Genomic DNA, 18,480 nt, shown 5'->3' with positions numbered 1-18,480 from the left:
CTTCTAATGGAAAGCTCCTGTCATACTCTGAGGCATTGGTAGAGATGGAATGTTTGACTATGAAATCAAACGTATCGCTGTGTACCCAAGCTTCCCAATTCAAATTAACAAAGCAGTAGCCCAAAACAAAAAAGAAACAATATAGCTGAGACCCAGTCAAGTAGTGCCAATGACTTGGAGTAATCCACATGAACAGAAAATCGAGGCTCCCATGCTGTCCACTCAGGTTGAAAGTCTCTCTGGTTACACATCTAAGGTCATGTGCAGGATTCTGTAAGCCCAGTGGAATCAGCAGAAAAGTCTAAAGGTGCAAGTTAAAAACATATTGTAGCTACATTGCAATCATATTCTGAAAGGTCTCCTAAATAAAATGGTGAGGGGAAATTTTTCTAGTATGTAGAGCTTCAACTTTTGTACTCGGTCATTTGTTTCGTAAGGAAGAAGACATGGCCTAGGAGTATATATGGAGTATATATGGAGTATATATGGATTCATGGATAGGAGTACACAGTTCTGGCCAACTGATCAGGAAATTGAATAAAAAATTATTAAATTAAGTTATTAGAAAATAAGATAGGGTCTGGCATTGAAAGGCCGGTATCCCATCTGGGTGTGGGTTTAAGTCCTGGCTGCTCCACTTCTGATCCAGCTCCCTGCTAATTCACCTGGGAAAGCAGTAGAGGATGGCCCAAGTCCTTGGCCCCTACACCCGCATAAGAGACCAGGAAGAAGCTCCTGGCTCCTGGCTTCAGTCTGGCCAAGCTCTGGCCATTGCAGCCATTTGAGAAACGAACAGATGAAAGATACCTCTCTCTCTCTCTCTCTCTCTCTCTCTCTCTCTCCCCTCCCTCTCTCTCTCTCTCTCTCTGTCTCTCCCTCACTCTTTCTGTAAGTCTGACTTTCAAATAAATAAAATAAATATTTTTTTTAAAAAAAGTAAAGGATACTGGTTGTGGAAGAATATTAATTTATGACAGTGGATAATAAGTGTAAAACTTATTTTGTCACATATCAATTTCCAATTAGAAAACATTCCTCCTTAAACTCACAGTTCAATCAAATTTTTATAAACTGTCTTAGTTAACATTGAAGCAGTTACAATGGGCACATCAGTCATCGCAATGACTGACATGGAGACATCCGGGCCCAACAGCATGGATTGTCACCCACTAAAGCCAGCCTGACCACTGCCACTTTTAAATGCCACAACCCATGAGTGAAGAGACAACACTGACCATTAATCCTTGAGAAAATGCACTTTCCACTTGACTGAAAGTGAACTAGATGGGACCCCTGCTGTCCACAAACAGCCAGAGGTTTTTCACTCCAGGGACAGATACACGTTCTGGGTGGATTTGCCTCCTTGGCTGCCAATCATCAGTCAGCACCACTGCAGAAAGGTTTGAGTATGAGTTAGGGGACCAGCATTGTGATGCGACAGGTTAAGGCACCCCTTGACCAATGCTGGCATACCATATCAGAGTGCTAGTTCAAGTTCCAGCTGCTCTGTTTCCATCCAGCTCCCAGCTAATTTGCCTGGGAAAGCAGCAGAGTCTGGCCAAGTACTTGGGCCCCTCCCACCCATGTCAGAGGCTCCTGTAGAGTCAAGTTACATAGATTTCTGGACTCCTGGCTTCACCTGGCCCAGCCCTGGCTGCTGCAGCCATCTGAGGAGTGAAACTGAAGATGGAAGATTTATCTCTTTTTGTCTCTCTTTCAAATAAATAAGTAAATTTTAAAAAGTAGTATTAATTGGAACTCTGCACAAAATAATAGAAGACAGTTTACTTCACGATGAAAGCCATAGCAGGAGTGAGCTATGATGACAGGATACACTGACAGGTTTCATATGCCACACACTGGGAATCTGCCAGAGTGGCAGAGCATTGGAACAACCTACTGAAGGCTAACAATGAAGCCCCAGCTTGGAAGCGGTGCTCTGCAAAGACTTTGGGCAGGCTGGGTAGACTACTGAGTGAAAGAATGTGAAGAAAGCCTTAAGCCAGAAAAACTGGGGGTCACACGGGCAGTACTTGTGCTATGATGCTGGCAGAAATGGACTAAGGTGAGGTGACATATGAAACCAGATGTTTGCAATAGGCTCTGTTCGTTCTGGAGTTTTTGCTTTCCACATGAAAACAGAACCTCTCTGTGAATGGTGAATGATGGCCTCATCAGTCCAGAGCCCAGAATGGTAAGACCTTAGGAGTGAGCTCAAGCTGAAAGCTGTTGAACCCAGCAGGAGTAAGGCCAGCCCGAGTCTCCCTGTCTCCCCTGTGTAGTGGAAGCAAAGACAAAATGTTGTGTCACACTGTGGTCTCAATGTTAATGTCACCCAAATTCATATGCTGAAATTGTCACCCCCAATGTCACGGTATTTGCAGGTGGGACCTGAGGGAGATGATCAGGTCGTGAGGATAGAGTTCTCATGATTGGGATCAGTGCCCCCAGAGCTCTCCTTCCACCCCTTCCTGCGTGAGGAGTGAGAAGAAGGCTGTCCATGAGGATGAGGGCACCCACAGGAACCCAACCCTGCTGACACCCTGCGCTTAGACTGTCCTGTCTCCAGCACTGTGAGAAATAATTTCTGCTGTTTATAAACAATGCCACCTATTATATTCTGTTACAGCAGCGTGAACTGGCTAACTTGTCATAAACCACTGATATGTTTGAGTTGTTTCTTACTGTGCTGTTATTTGATGAGTACATTAAGGTCTGAATCAAGTTACATAGATTTCTTTATGTATTATTTCTGCTCATGTTACTATTGTTTCTCTCAGAAGGAAGAAATCAGTAGAGAACTTGTCTTTGCTTCATATAAGTCAGGGTTTTAATTCTAAAACTTAGGATTAATCAGCATTTCAAGTTTTTGTAGGAGCAAAGTATTTTTTATTCTATATATTTAAGGTGTATAACACATTTTGATATACTTTGTACATAATGAAATGGTTGAGTTCCTTTTATTGTTTTACCCAGACTGTATTACAAAGCCATGATATTTCCAACTTTAAAAACATTTCATGAAGAATGATCTAGGAAATTTATCTACTTAAAACAAAACATTTCTAAAAACAATTTAAAAATATGTAATAAGCATGCTTGGAAAAGCAACAAAGCACCTCAGACTTTTATATTTGCTGCCTTGGGAATTATTTTTGATTATAAGACTCTTCAAAATATAATTTCATAAAAGAAAACACTCGTTTAAAATCAACGTGGTGAGCCGGCGCCGTGGCTCAATAGGCTAATCCTCCACCTTGCGGCGCCGGCAAACCGGGTTCTAGTCCCGGTTGGGGCGCCGGATTCTGTCCCGGTTGCCCCTCTTCCAGGCCAGCTCTCTGCTATGGCCAGGGAGTGCAGTGGAGGATGGCCCAGGTGCTTGGGCCCTGCACCCCATGGGAGACCAGGAAAAGCACCTGGCTCCTGGCTCCTGCCAGGATCAGCGCGGTGCGCCGGCTGCAGCGGCGGCCATTGGAGGGTGAACCAGCGGCAAAGGAAGACCTTTCTCTCTCTGTCTCTCTCTCTCACTGTCCACTCTGCCTGTCAAAAAAAAAAATAAAATAAAATAAAATAAAATAAAATCAACGTGGTAAGCAAGTGTTTATTCATTTAGTAATATTTTATAATGCTAAAAAATAAACTGTGCTAGTTATGACTTTAAGGAGATAAGTATAGTAACTCAAAAAAATCTAATAGAGCAAATCAGAGCATGGTAGACAGCATAGAATTTGCACAAATATTTCAACTTGTTTCTTAATAATATATACATTTGATAATTATAAACAACCTACTCATTCTCTATAATAAAATTTAAGGTGACAGCAATGTTATTTATTCCTTCAATCACAAAACAAGAAAAACAACATAAAAAGTCACTGAGTAATCAGAGTTAGCCATTTCTTTCCTGTAGGGACATGTAACTTTTAGCACAGTGTTGTTTTTCCAGTTGCTTTCATCTGATGAAAGCTGCTTCCCACTCTCTCCCACACTCGTTTAAAACCTCCTAACCTAGGTTGGGGCCAGATTCAATATGTCTACAGACTACTTAAGAACAGGGCGGAAATGATCAGGCAGAAACTTCTGCTTAATTTTCTCAGTGACCTGGGAATCTAAAGCTCAAAGTCCACTGTGGTTGATGACAGTTCAGCTCACACAGATTCCCCACGCTCACTGCTCCTGAGGAATTCTCTCGGTACTTAGTTCCCGTCCTCCTCACTTCGATGGAGGGTGTTGCTCCTGCCACTCTTGCACCAATGTAACCAATCTAGTGCAGCTTTTCCAGGGACTTCCCTGATCTTGAAGCTAAGTATTGACGTGCCCAGAAACCCTGAGGTATGAACAAAGACAGCTGTTCAGGCTGAGCCACTGTAGTTACATTCTCCCATGTTTCCTATTGCCTACTTTAGTTTCAATAGTAGAAACTGTGGTGCTATAGAAAGAGAAAAAAATGAGGATGTAAAAGTGAGAAATAATAACGGATAAAAAGCAATTAGGTGTCAAATTCTATCCTGTTAATAATTAGTACCCCCCTCGCCACAGCTGGCTGTTCTCAACTCCTCCCCATCAACTCTGCCCCTCACTCCTGCAGTTTTCTCAAGCAATTTCTTTCTCCAGCCCTCCTCGGTCATCTCTGCAACTGGTGAAGAACACTGGCCCTGCAGCCAGAATGCCTGGTATCAATTTCTGCTTCTATAAGTTGAGTATTTGGTGCAAATGACTCAACCTATTTGTCCTCATAAAGGCTTGATGAAAGTAGTGTATGTCTCAGGGTTGTTGCTAGATGAGCTAACGCATGCAAAGCACATACAGTAATTAATGATGATTATTACTGTTATTACTGTTGTCTGACTGAAACTGTAAAACAGAAAGTCTTTAGAAGCCTCCATGGAGGGGCTCTGATCGGCTGGTCTAGGTTCCCCAAAACATAGTGTAGCATTGATTCAGTGGGCAACTGATCTTGGGTTCTACACAACTTACAAATAAACTCTTGGAAAAGAGCCTCCTCATAAGCGCGAGACTGCCTGTAGGTCAGATAAAATTTAGATTGTATTTGTCACTCACATGCTTTGTTACTTGAGCTGATTGTATCTGAGAGCAAAAATCTGGCATGGGCTTTTTTGCTCATACATTTTTAATTTATGGACTCAGAAGTTTGGAATAACATTCAAAGTCACAGATGCTTATCTGAACCAAACCCAAAATATTTTGAAGTTTTCATATCAGTTATAGCCATCAGAGAACTGTAGCTGGAAAAGAAAGTCTTTTGACTGAAAAAAAATGGAACCGAGGTTTATTTGTAACATTTATCTTAAGAAAAAGCTACTTCTAGATTTACAAATTATATCACATATATAAATATATCAGAAATATATTTTTTGTCTTAATGGAAGAGCTGTGTAAACTTTTTGTGCCTAAAATAATGAACAGTCTCCTGCATAAAGGCATACACTCAGTGATTTCGGGATATTTATAATGTATAAGACTAAAATGATTTCTGAACAGAGTACAATTTTAATGTAAGAAAGAGGAAAGTGCAGAGTACTTAGGATAGGATTTGTGATATAAAAGATGAAATATCCTTCTCCAGGTTTCTGGAATAATTCTGGTGGTTGAGCAGAGGAATACACAGCAAAGAATTAATGCTACCTGTACCAGGAATATAAATACATATAATCAAGTATGGCTTAAAATAAATGAAAGGCCAGCCTACCGAGTTAATTATTAGACACTACCACAGAATTATCTTAAAGAATACTCCTAGATAAAAACACTTTGAAGATGGATCTGGAAAGTCAGTGAATTTGTGGATAGGAAAATTTTGCAATTTATTCTATCTCCAGTAATATTTGTGCACCAGGAAAGCATGAGTTTGCCTTCCATATGCTGAAATAATAAAGAAATTTCTGTTTTGGAGACAATGGCAGGTTTTATATTTCACACAGAGACATGGCAACGAAAGGTGGTATGGCCATGGCTGGAAAAACACAAAATAAAAAACAAACATAAAAACCTAACTGGTGTATCAGTAGAGACAAGGCTATTTGTTCTTAATTTAAGGAGCGAGGTTAGGAAAATTCAGCAAAAGACTAAACAAGAAATAATCGAATTTGCATTGGGGCTACAATAAGCCAAAAAGGGAGGGAGGCAAGTTGATTTAATGAGCTCTTTACCTTTTAATTAATTTTTTAAAAGGGCTTCATCAAAACAGTTTTGTGTGTAGGCAGTTAATTGGTAAATGCCTTTCTCCTAGTGGGTTGCTTTCCATGTGGACAGAGCTCTAATTGTATTTCACATTAACCCTTAAGTAAAACTCCTTTGAACCAAAATGCCACCTCTGCTGCCACCACCCTCATATCCCACCTTATTTTACTCCCCTTCACCTTGTTCCACAAGGGCTTGGCATAAGCTGTTTTCTCTGTGTTGAACTCCCATATCTCTTCTTGTTCGTTCCTCTTTATCCTTCAGTTTGTAAATTTAAAGATCTTTATCTGTGGAGAAGATGAATTGTTCTTGGACTACACTAGGGTCCCATCTGACCCCGTGCTGAGAATTCCAGCATTTTTATATAGGTCCCTCATCAGTAGACATGAGTGGAATTGGTACCTGCTATACAAGCATCATTGAGTCCTTCTATGCAGGCAATTAATGGTGTGCTTTTTTTTACGGTTTATTTATTTACTGGAGAGGCAGAGTTATAGACAAAGGGAGGGAGAGACAGAGAGAGAGGTCTCCCAGTTCATTGCCCAAATGGTCACAATGGTAGGAGCTGACCCAAAGCCAGGAGCCAGGAGCTTCTTCCAGGTCTCCCAAGTGGGTTCAGGGGCCCAAGCACTTAGGCCATCTTCTACTGCTATCCTTGGTCATCAGCAGGGAGCTGAATGGGAAATGGAGCAGCCAGGACTCGAACTGGCACCCATATGGGATGAAAGCTTTGCAGGCGGATGCTTAATCTGTTATGCCACAGCGCCGGCACCTGATGGTGCTCTTACCTGACTCCTTCAGTAACCTGGGAGCTTCTCAAAAGCAATTGTCATTTCTTATGCTTTTCTGTATTTTCACCTGCAAGTACAGAATCTGACATAGAAGAGGCTAAGCCTTTCAGACACTTGGTTTCAGTTCAGTTTTAAGATCTGTTAACTTGGTGCTGCTGCCAGCAGCACTTATGCAGGAAGATTCTAATATGGAGCCTGTGCTGAAAGGGAACGAATTTTGTGATCAATTAATGATGGCTGCCATGGAAGCAGGAGACAGAGTGGTAGCCCATGTACCATATATTTGCTCTTTAACACTGGCATATGTACCTGTTCAGAGAACAAAAGCGGCAACAAATCTAATAGTAATGGCACCTGAAATTTATACAGAAATATTAGAATACTTTTTAAATTATCTCAGAGGCTCTGGTCCTAAGGATCACAAAACACATTGAATATTTTCTGTCACTGCTCCTCTCACTTTCATTTTTGCTGTAGGTATTCATTTCTATGAGAAGGAAATTTGAGGCAGAATCCATAGACATCTGCGTGCACATAAAACAAGAGCTGTCTCCACAATACTAAATGCCCAGGTTGTCTCTTTTCTTGTGACTTAACTAACAGTTAAGTTCTTACACAGTTTTAAGTTTACACAGTCAGAAATAGGGCTTGGATTCTTCACCATGTGCCTAATAACAGAGTGACAATATAATACATAATCCATACTAGGATACTTTCAACAGCGGAGTACATATAGGCCAACCATTCATTGATGAAGTACATATAGGTATTATTCATCTTTGTTTCTCGAGAAAGCCACAATTTTTTTTTACTTTTTGTAAAATTACTTTCACAATAAATAAGTGATGTAATAATTACATTGCAATGAGATGTAAACAAGGACCAATCTGGAAAATCTGAGGTGTGTAGTCATTCCACCCTATAGAACCGTAATTCTTTTTCTCCAATAGGCTGCATTAATTTGTTTAATACAGACCCAATAATGGAATGCCAATGGATGACCACTGTGCTCTTGGGGCACTGCATTGAGGATTCTCAGGGTCTTCTGGGTTTCATAGAAGAGTGCTGTCGTCAATTAGCGATGCTTGGCAGCTGAGAAATATGAATGAAATAAGGGTGGTAGAAGTGCCCTTTACTCAGTTCCTGAGCTGGAGTTGAGAATCCACAGCTGTTGGCAGTGAGAAACTAGTTCCCAGAAAAGGATTCTTCCCTTGATAACTGGCTCTTTCTGCATTGTTGGTGACCAGAGTCTCTTCGTGAGGTTCTAGATTCCTAACAATCCACACCATTTGAAATGAAGACTTCCTGCTGTGACTACCCATGATTCTCTAATTTTAGATTTACTACGTATAGTTTCATAAATTTGTGCTTTTCACACAACTAGATTCCTTGTCTATCCCTAAAGTCTTAATTGCAGGATTTTTATTGTAGGATTTTTACAACTAACAGTATATCACTCTGCTCTGGTTCTGTGACCTCCGCTGTTTATGCAGTACAGCACTGCGGGGTGTTTTATATTCTTTGGCTTCCATCTCTTAGCTTCCTAACTACGACCAGTTTCTTCCTGGAACCTATAACTAGCTAAATCCCAAATCTTCGTGTCACAGTTAATCTCAAAATCTAACTTCCAAGCCAGTGAACTTTCCAGAGCCTACAATGCTATTTCCAAAATGAACAACATGAGTGATACAGGTAATTCTGACAAGAGAAAGATTTTGCAGCACAATTACCCTGGAAAGTACCTCAATTATAAATTTTGTTTTGGCAGTGGAGACAGAGCCTGGATTATCTTTGCCAAATCCCTCCACTTCATGTTTATAAACCCTTTAAAATGTGTATTAAATGGAGATTATAGTAATGACAATTCCCAGAGAGTATTGTGAAGAATAATAAAAGATGAGAATGACTTGCTTTGTTAATGCAAAATGATAAATACCTGTACTGACTCCATTATAGGATTGCACTGAAGTTCCAATGCAGTAATGATTAACATAGTTGTTGGAAAATATGTTTTGGATGAGGCTTAAATCTTAGATATGTAAGAAATGCCCTTTTACCCTTTTCCTTAAATGAACATACTTTTAACTTCAAGATCCAATTTCACCATATTCACCAGATGGTGAGAGCCTAAAACCCTCCTGACAACAGAGAAGAGGCCATTATCTCAGAGCTGACGTGGTCACATCTGATTTTCTCACAGTCCAAGAGATCACTTGTGGTTGAGCAGCTCTCAAGTGCTTGCTTGCATAATATGTCTGGGTAGGAGCCTCTGGTTGCGTTGGGAATGTCAGTGGAGTCACATCTCCCTGGAACCTTCTCTCACTTCTCTAGGCTGATGACACCTGTTGTTGAACTTTGGAGTCGTCCTGTCTCTCCCGCCATCATCTGGGACCAAGGCTGTGGCTCCACCACTCTGGGGGTTATGGTCTTCTCTAGGGAAGGCTCTCTGTCCCTAGGCTTTCACAAACCATTCTTTATTCTCCCTCATTTGTTTCTGTAGGCTGAGAACCAAAGCCAAGAACACTTTCTGTCTGCATCTTGCCTCAGCACTTCTGTCTCTGAAGGGATGAACTTGATACACAGCATCTCCCTGCTTCCCTCTGGAATTAAAAAGCATAGATGACAAACAGAAGGGAAAGCAGAGACAAATGAAAAGAATAAGGACATTTTAAAACATATATTTTACCTAGATAATAATGTAAACCTTTACAATAGCAATGACCGTCTGTGGAAATAAATCACCTTTGATTTCTTACATACGAGGCCTCTAAGAAAGTGAGGGAAAAAAAAAAAAAACTAAAAATCAAAAGAAAAAAAAAGTGAGAAGAGCAGCTTTCTGCACACTTTTGACTCGAGCTTTAGAGCTGCACCGGCCTACGGGAGAGGATGCGTGCTTGCCTTTTTCTCCTTTTTCTTCTTTCATGAGCACCCCATCATGGCACAAGAACAGCTGTTGGGACCGGACTTTGAACATCTGAGCAGGTGCAGGGGAGAAAAGGCAACTGCAGTCTCATAGCTGGGGCCTGTTCTGCTGCAACCAGCCCATCCTACTTCTTACCAAACTCTTGAACTCTCCCACATGACTTGGTGCACTACATAACTGGTGATACATTCCTACAACTGGCTACAGGTCAGCATGATGAAGTGAAGACAACATAACCTACAGAAGTTCTGCAAGGGGCCAGAATTCACTTTATGTCAGGACATCACATGTTGAAAAGTACATATACACATCCTCTTGGGATTTAGTTGTTTATAAATGTAAATACTGGGTGGGTTCTTCCTTATTTTTTTCTTCTTATTTTTAAAAGAATCTATTATAAAATGAATGCAATAGAAAAAGATTGTGTACTACCACTCTAGTTGTACATGATTTGCTAGGAAAATAGGATACTCCTGTCCACAGTCCCTCTTGCCCATATCCATGGCTTATGGCCAAAGGTGTATTAAAGGCTCATAAATGCAGTTTGGACCAAAAATCAACAAATACATGTTTTATGACAAATTATGCATTTCCCTAAAGAGGTAACTCTAACCAAAGTATGGCTCCTTAATTACATCTCATCAGACAAAAATAATGATTCCATTTTGCTGAGATGTTTGATTTTCTTAGCTTTTGTATGCCACATCAGAAATAAAGCTAATTAGGCTGGCGCCGCAGCTCACTAGGCTAATCCTCCACCTTGCAGCGCCGGCACACTGGGTTCTAGTCCCGGTCGGGGCGCTGGATTCTGTCCCGGTTGCCCCTCTTCCAGGCCAGCTAGTGCAGTGGAGGATGGCCCAAGTCCTTGGGCCCTGCACCCCATGGGAGACCAGGAGAAGTACCTGGCTCCTGCCATTGGATCAGCGCGGTGTGCCGGCCGCAGTGCACCGGCCGCGGCGGCCATTGGAGGGTGAACCAACGGCAAGGGAAGACCTTTCTCACTGTCCACTCTGCCTGTCAAAAAAAAAAAAAAAAAAAAAGAAAGAAAGAAATAAAGCTAATTAAGTTTTCACTTTCTAACTGTTGGTCATGAAAGCTATATTCAGGAGAAAAATAAATTATGTTGCACCCATGGTTTTCTGGAAGGTGAAGATGTAAATAATCTCTTTTCTGCACTTCTAAGCTACTGGTATTCTAGACTTGGTAGCCGGAGCTGTTTCCTGTGTATGAGGTTAAAGTGTGTGTCCTTGTAGGTTCCCCATAAAGCCTCCTGCCATCTTTAATGATCACCTCCACAATACAGCTACTTTAAAGGCATGAAATGGTTTACGAGTGCCCTATGTAACGTTTCCAGTGGTTACTGTAGCAACATTTTTTCCTTTATGGAATTTCAATTTCTTGTGAAGTAATCTGTATTGTTATGAGATGCTTTGTCCCATAGTGAAGACCATAAACCATGCTTAAGGGCTTCAAACACTGACTCCCCACTCCCTTTTGTCCTACCTGGAAGGCACCTACCAAGCCCATTTTCTTTCATTTAAGATTAAAGGGGGAGGATGGAGGTGTGGGTGGCGAAGACAGCGGTCCGCTGTGCAACAGCGACCCCTAGAGGCGCAAAGCCGTGACGGTGGCGCAGACTCTCCGAGCTCGGTGCTTTTCTGCAGTCAAGTCCGCTTTATTCTGCGTGTCCTGAAAGCAATCAGACACTAATCATGAACTGTCTTCACTTTGAGAACTTGCGCTGTTTTTAATGCCCAGCCACCACAGCCCAGTGTTTCCGGAGCTTTGCTACCTACTTCCTACCACGCATAAGTCTTTGTTTTGAAAGAGTTAAAAGAAATCGTGGACAAGTGGCTTTCAATTCGGCGAAATGATAACAACTTGTGCATAGTCAACATAAATGCTTTTGACTGCCTTTTGCTTGAGTAAAGAAAACTCTTGGGAAATAAGTTAAAAATCTCAGGCAGAAAACAGGAAAAAAAAAATTCTGGCGTTCTTTCTTTTCTTTTCTCCGGGCTTGCAAATGTTTGTAGCTCAGGCACCCGGATGATTCATCGCTGAAAGCCTGAGCGCTCCATTTGTTTTGTAGATTTTGCTAGCCCCTTTGTTCTGCTTCAAACCTTTCAGAGGGCTGAAATGCATTATTACCTTGTTAAATCGCAACCAAAATCATTTCTACAGCCTGAAGCTGTTTTGACGTGGGTTGAGCATCTCACACACAAAAGAATTGCTTTTGTTCCCAGAAGCTCTCATTGGCTGAGTGGTTTTTGCTCCGAGCCAATCAGAAGCTAGTTGTTAGGCTTGGCTGGCTATTTTTAGCCTAACACAGAAACACTCGGTCTTAGAAGGGGTAGGCTGGAGAATGAAAGTCCCCCTAGTAAAAGCAAACAGCTGAATTCATTTTGGATCTTATGGCGTGTTTGACATTTTCCCTTTAATTCCTCGTACACTGTTACATTAGCATGTGTTTTCTGTAAACAGCAAACTTAGAGCTGCGTCTCCCAGTTTTGAATTATCCATTTAGTAAAGAAGCAGAAAGTCTAAGACATAGAATTCCCTTTTTAATCCAAAAGCTATGCACGATAGTATCTAGTTACTTCGAAAACATGCATAAATGCCTGCTTTCATCTAGGGATTTTTTTCCCAAAGGAATTTAAGGATTTTTTTTTTATCATGGATTAATAGAAATTTTCAACGATTTGCAAACTATCTTTTACCCTTACCCTTTAAATACGTATATAAATATACAAATGGGTGTATATGATGTGAAGCAATTAAAATCATAAATAGACCCTGTGTTTTCTGTGATGACATAAAGTATATCCTTTCATTTAACTCAGCAAGCATGAGAATCATCTCGCTACCAAATGCACACCAAGTGACGGGGTATTAAAGCAGACAATTTGTTAATTACCCCATATTTCCAGGAAATGAAAGTTGCCAAATGGAAAAAGTCAGGCCCTGAACTTGATTTGCCTCAGCAGTCTGTTTAAAAAGAGGAAAGCCCAAGCTGAACCCAGATGTTTTAGCAAAGCAAAGTTTATGGGCAGGGAAGGGGCCTCTTCATGAAAGGAAAGAATAATAATAATTTTTAAAAGACCAACTCTATGTCTAATTTTTAAAATATGTTTCAAGTTGTAAGTCTTACCAATATTTATTTTTCAAATATGACCTCATTTGTTATGGTTTGTTTAAGAAAAATCCCTTTCTTTCTCTCTCTCTTTGAAAACCATTAGTGGTGCCATGTAGACAGGCTAGCAGGAAATCCAGATCTTGGGCAGAATGGAAAAGCTGGAGGACTTCAAGAAGGAGAAGGGGTACTGTACTATGTATATATGTATGTGTGTGTGTGCATATATATATATATATATATATATATAGTACATACATCTTGGGACTGCAGAAGTGACTTGCTGTGGTCTTCTGAGAGCCACAATGGCCAAATAGATGGTGTGTATAGGTCAAGGAATTGTGGAAAAGTCTACCAGAGTGCAGGGAGCTCAAGGGAGTTTTGGGCAATATGGTGTTTAGGAGAAATATCCCCTGGGCTTCCAGGTGAATATGAAATAAGGTGCTTTGAGAAGAGGTATCTTTGTTCTTTCCCACATCAGCTTGGTGCACACTGGGACAGATTTTAAGAAGCTGTGTAATAGCTCCCAGGAGTTCAGCTAGGTTTAGGTAGGCAACCAGCTGCTAGCAATTTACTTTCATATGTGCAGTCCTAATAAATTAGAGGAATCTGATAAATTGAGACCCAGAACCATTCTTACATGTTTGCTATGGCATACCACGTTGAACCCCAGCAAAAATTAACCTATGACGATTTTTCTATTAAAGTGCCCTGTTTCATTTTGTCACTTCCTTTTGTGAGGTGTTTTTGATCCTGATTTGGCCATCTGAGAATTTCCTTGGTTTTGTGCTTGTCTCATTAAAAAATAAATATGTAATCATAATAAAATCTTTAGAATCATATTTTTTCTGATTTTTTGTTTTTATTTATTTTTAATTGATTGATTGATTGATTTGAAGAATAGAGACAGGGAGAGGCAAAAGAGAAAGAGATCTTCCATTTGGTGTTTCACGCCCCAAATGGCTCAACAGTCAAGTCTGAGCCAGGGTGAAGGTAGGAGCCAGGAACTCCCACATAGTTTGTAGGGTCCTAGAACTTGGGCCATTTTCTGCTGCTTTTTCAAGCCTGTTAACAGGGAGATGGATCAAAAGCAGAGCAGCCAGAATTGAAACTAGCACTTTAATATGGGATGCCCCAGATGCCAGTAAGCAGTTACTTAATCTGCTGAGCCACAAAGTCAGCCCCCCTCCCCCGCTGTGTTTGTAAGGAAGGCAAAAAATAAATAAGGTGAAATGGGCCTGTTAACCCTTTTGTGTCTTGTCCCTTTACCTAGCATTTGGTCCTCTTAAATCCACAGTGCGTATGTACCTTTTGTTTTCAGTAGTAGCTGAGGTACCTGTGAGAAATGAGATGTGCAGATTTGCACAAGGTTACATCTCAATGCGATTAGTGACCAGAAAAGGCAAAGTGAACTTGCCAGGTTCCTGAAGGATGGGGAAATACTGAGTGCCTATAAACACCAAAGCTTGGCTTTGATTTTTTCACTTTTTATGTCTACCAACTATCCCATTACCTGTGATAGTCTTTGGAAAAAATTGCATGTTCACCAATAATTGGAAAACAGGGAAACATTGGAGGGAGTAGACTTTAGCACTCTCACCTACTTACCGATCTGTAGAACCAGGAAGCCATGGCAGGCTGACTTAATGACAGCATTCTGATGGTGAAGTAGGTTTTTCTCAGAAGTAACACTTCTGTGGCAAAGCTGTGGGTAAACCACATCCGTTGGCATCTCCTGCCTGGTCTCACCTTGAGGTGCTTGTTTTCAAGTTCCGTTTCAGTTCCCTCTCCTGTGAGACCCAGTCTTCCCCATACCCCATCATCTAAATCAGCTGTTAGGAGTGAATATGGGACCCCCGCCCCTCTCGATGAAACTAAAAACACAGTAGCTTTCATAAAATTATTCATTCTTCATCTGTTATGTGTGTGTCTTACAGAACCACATAATTTAAGTGTAAAAAGGGTGACTTAATATGTTCATTGAGATCCCGGGTTGTCATGTTTTCAATCTGATTAATTTGTAGTCCCATAGACTATGTCCTATGTGAGTTTCCTTTTTAAAGATTTATTTATTTGAAAGGCAGAGATACACAGAGCAAAGGAGAGAGAGATGAGACAGGGGTAGAAAAAGAGAGAGATAACTTCCATCCACTGGTTCACTCTCCAGATGGCTGCAACTGCCAGGGCTGGGCCAGGCTGAAGCCAGGAGCCTGGAGCTTCTTCTGGTCTCCCACATGCATTCAGGGGCCCGAGCATTGGGCCCTCTGCTGCTGCTTTCCAAGGCACATTAGCAGGAAGCTGGGTTGTAAGTGAAGCAGTCGGGATTCAAACCCGGCACCCACATAGGATGCTGGCACTGCAGGTAGAGGCCACAGTACTGGCCCCCCCTCTGTGAATTACACTAGCTTTGCTGAGCCTATTGCTCAGGAAGTCAGTCTGTCTAAATATTCTTCTAGGCTTAACAATTTCTCCTTGTTAGGCTTAATAGTTATTGTCCCTTGGCCTGTTTTAATCTTGGGAAATGCTCACCCTTGGATAGACCATTTGTGTAATAATAATATGAAAAGTTCAAAACATGAGAAGAAAATTAAAATCATGTGCATATTTTACTAGGTTAGCAATGAAAAAGGAAAATACATTTCTACAAAATTGAGGACCTGAAGGAAATCAAAATTTTTATTGGTTGAAGCTATTCCAAGTTGAAATACCAGAAAGTTTGAGGAGAAAGAGTGATATTGGATGGCTGATATTGGTAAATTTTAGTGTTCAGCCTTCAGTGAGGCCTGCATTAGCAGGGAGCTGGATCTGAAATAGAGTATCTGGGCCTGGAACTGGCACCCATATGGGATGCTGGCAGCAGCTTAACCCGCTACGCTTCAGCGCTAGGCCTCCTCCCCCATTTTTTTTGAAGATTTATATATTTATTTGAAAGTCAGAATTACAGGGAAAGAGGGAGAGGTAAAAAAAAATTATTGTATATTATTAATAGTTACTCTAAAATATATTATCCAAATGAGAAAATAATTGTATATGCTACATTTAATCTATACACTTGATTAGATTTAGATAGTAGATACTGGAGAGTATAATAATACATTGCAGAATAACAGAATGAAACTTCAACATTCCTTATGTTATTGACAAAACACTAGAGCTTAGTATTATGGCTTATACAGCAAGGAAAAATATCAAAAGAACATATATAAAGGAGGAAAGCCTTAAATGAGGCAGAGTTCAAACAATTTTAAAACTTGAAATATAAGCATATGATTCCAGCACTTTTAACTGAGGAATTCTGCAAATCCTAGCTAAACATTCCTTTTCTTTGACATTCAAAACCAACCATGCAGTAACTCATCATAGAGATACATGCAGAGCAATGCAGAGAGGGGTTGGGTGGGTACTGGTCACTTAACTGAATCTTTGAAGCCCAAACAATTACAGAGCTCTTAAGTAATGGGCCCAGGATTAGCAGAAAGCAAAGACCTACAGTGGTGCTGGAAACCGTCGCCATCATTGCTGCACGCCTAAGGGCTCTTATTTATAGCTAACTCTCCCAGTGCTAACCCTTCCCTTCTACATGCATCTTAAAAGCCTCTGTAATTCCTCAGTGAGGATGATTTGTTGGTTACTACTGACGGAACGACAAAAGAATGCTTTTAAACGTCCATTTAAACACAAGACTATTCGAAAATTGCCATGAAAATCCTATAACTGTTTTTTTTTTTTTTTTTTTTTGGAGGGGTGGGGGTAGAATACTTCCAACCTTCCGTGGGATGTTTGGAAAGTAGAATGACAACTACAACTTGTCTCGACACATAATGACTTAGGTTTGTTCTGAAAAAACTCCTTCGTTAATCAATCTGTTTTCTGTTCGGGTGAGTACTGATGTCTGCAGCAGAGTAGAGCTTTGTTCTTTTATTTATTCGTTGAAATGTCGATGCTGTGTTCCCTTTGATTAATATAATAAAGTAGATCATTGGGTATTTTATAGGACCCATCAGTCTATGAGCAGCGCCTGCAGTGCCACTGTGCACCTGTCACATGAGAATATGGGCTCTTCAGCAAACCAGCCCTGAAAAGAGGTACCTACACAGGCTTCTGAGAAATCTTACAGCTGTGGGACACAGATTTTGGCTGACTTGTGCCAGTGAGGTTATCATGGGAACAGGAGTTATGTTGCTCTGTGAAAGACTTCTATTTTAAACTTCACATCAGTAGCAAAACCATAACCCAAACTGATGATGGGTGCAATAGCTCTGAAGCTGTTGAACACTACTTGTTCATGATTGAAAGACATTATTGTTCTTTACACAATGGACAACTCCGTTAACCTTTGGGACCAAATCTCCATAAAAATCATCCCTGACATGCTGCAAACTGCTAAAAATATCATTGGTATCAAAAGACAATGAGACAATATGATCATGAAGCATTTTCTGACCAAAAAAAAGCATACAAAGAGTGGGTACTCTGCATACTGACAACTAGGAAGTGAAGATATTCACGTTGATCCGCAACCTTTTTCCCTGATAGAATTTGTGAGACAGACTTAGAATCAGTGCTGTAGAAGAGAAAAAGATGAAATGGATTTTAGAATTCCACACTTAGCATTTTCTTTCTTCATTTACTATTATTTCCAGAAGTATGAGGAGTCATATAATATGTTCGCAAACTGGATTTGAGGTCATGAATTTTTCTGTCATTCTCTAACAGTCTCACACTAACAGCAGAAGGCTAATGGAATCCCTCAGACTTGGAGAGGAAGGCTAGTCAGAGGAGTTATTATGATGGGGCAGGCATTGTGGTGCGGATGGTTATGCTGCCAACCCATGACAACAGCGTCTTATTTGAGCAACAGTTCTAGTCCCAGTTGCTCTACTTCCAATCCAGCTCCTGCTGATGTGCCTGGGAAGGCAGCAGAAAATGGCCCAAGTGCCATTTTCTTTCATTATGGGAGAACTGGGTAGAGTTCCAGGCCCCTGGCTTTGGCCTGGCCAAGTTCCAGCTGTGGTGACTAATTAGAGAGTGAACTAGCAGTGTAAGATCTCTCTCTTCCTCTTTGTCTCTCCCTCTCTCTCTGTAACTCTGCCTGTCAAGTAAATAAAACTTGAAGAGAACTTATCACAGATACTTAGAGGGGCGGTCTTTCTTTCTTTTCATCCTTCTTTCTTTCCGTCTTTCTTTCTTTCTTTCTTTCTTTCTTTCTTTCTTTCTTTCTTTCTTTCTTTCTTTCTCTTTCTGTCTGTCTGTCTGTCTGTCTTTCTGTCTGTCTGTCTTTCTGTCTTGCCTGCCTGCCTGCCTTCTTTCACTTTTTAGGAGGAAGAAAAGACAGGGTCTGACAGAGTAGTAGGATAGCTCTTGATGAGGTTGTTATTTACCTCATACAGTAAGAAATCTCACGGGTTACAAAGACCATGCTAGGCAGTGACCAC

This window comes from Oryctolagus cuniculus, chromosome 11 (assembly GCF_051225735.1).
Source record: "Oryctolagus cuniculus isolate XC-2025 breed Fujian yellow rabbit chromosome 11, ASM5122573v1, whole genome shotgun sequence".
NCBI lineage: Eukaryota > Metazoa > Chordata > Mammalia > Lagomorpha > Leporidae > Oryctolagus > Oryctolagus cuniculus.
This window is presented reverse-complemented; position numbering follows the sequence as displayed.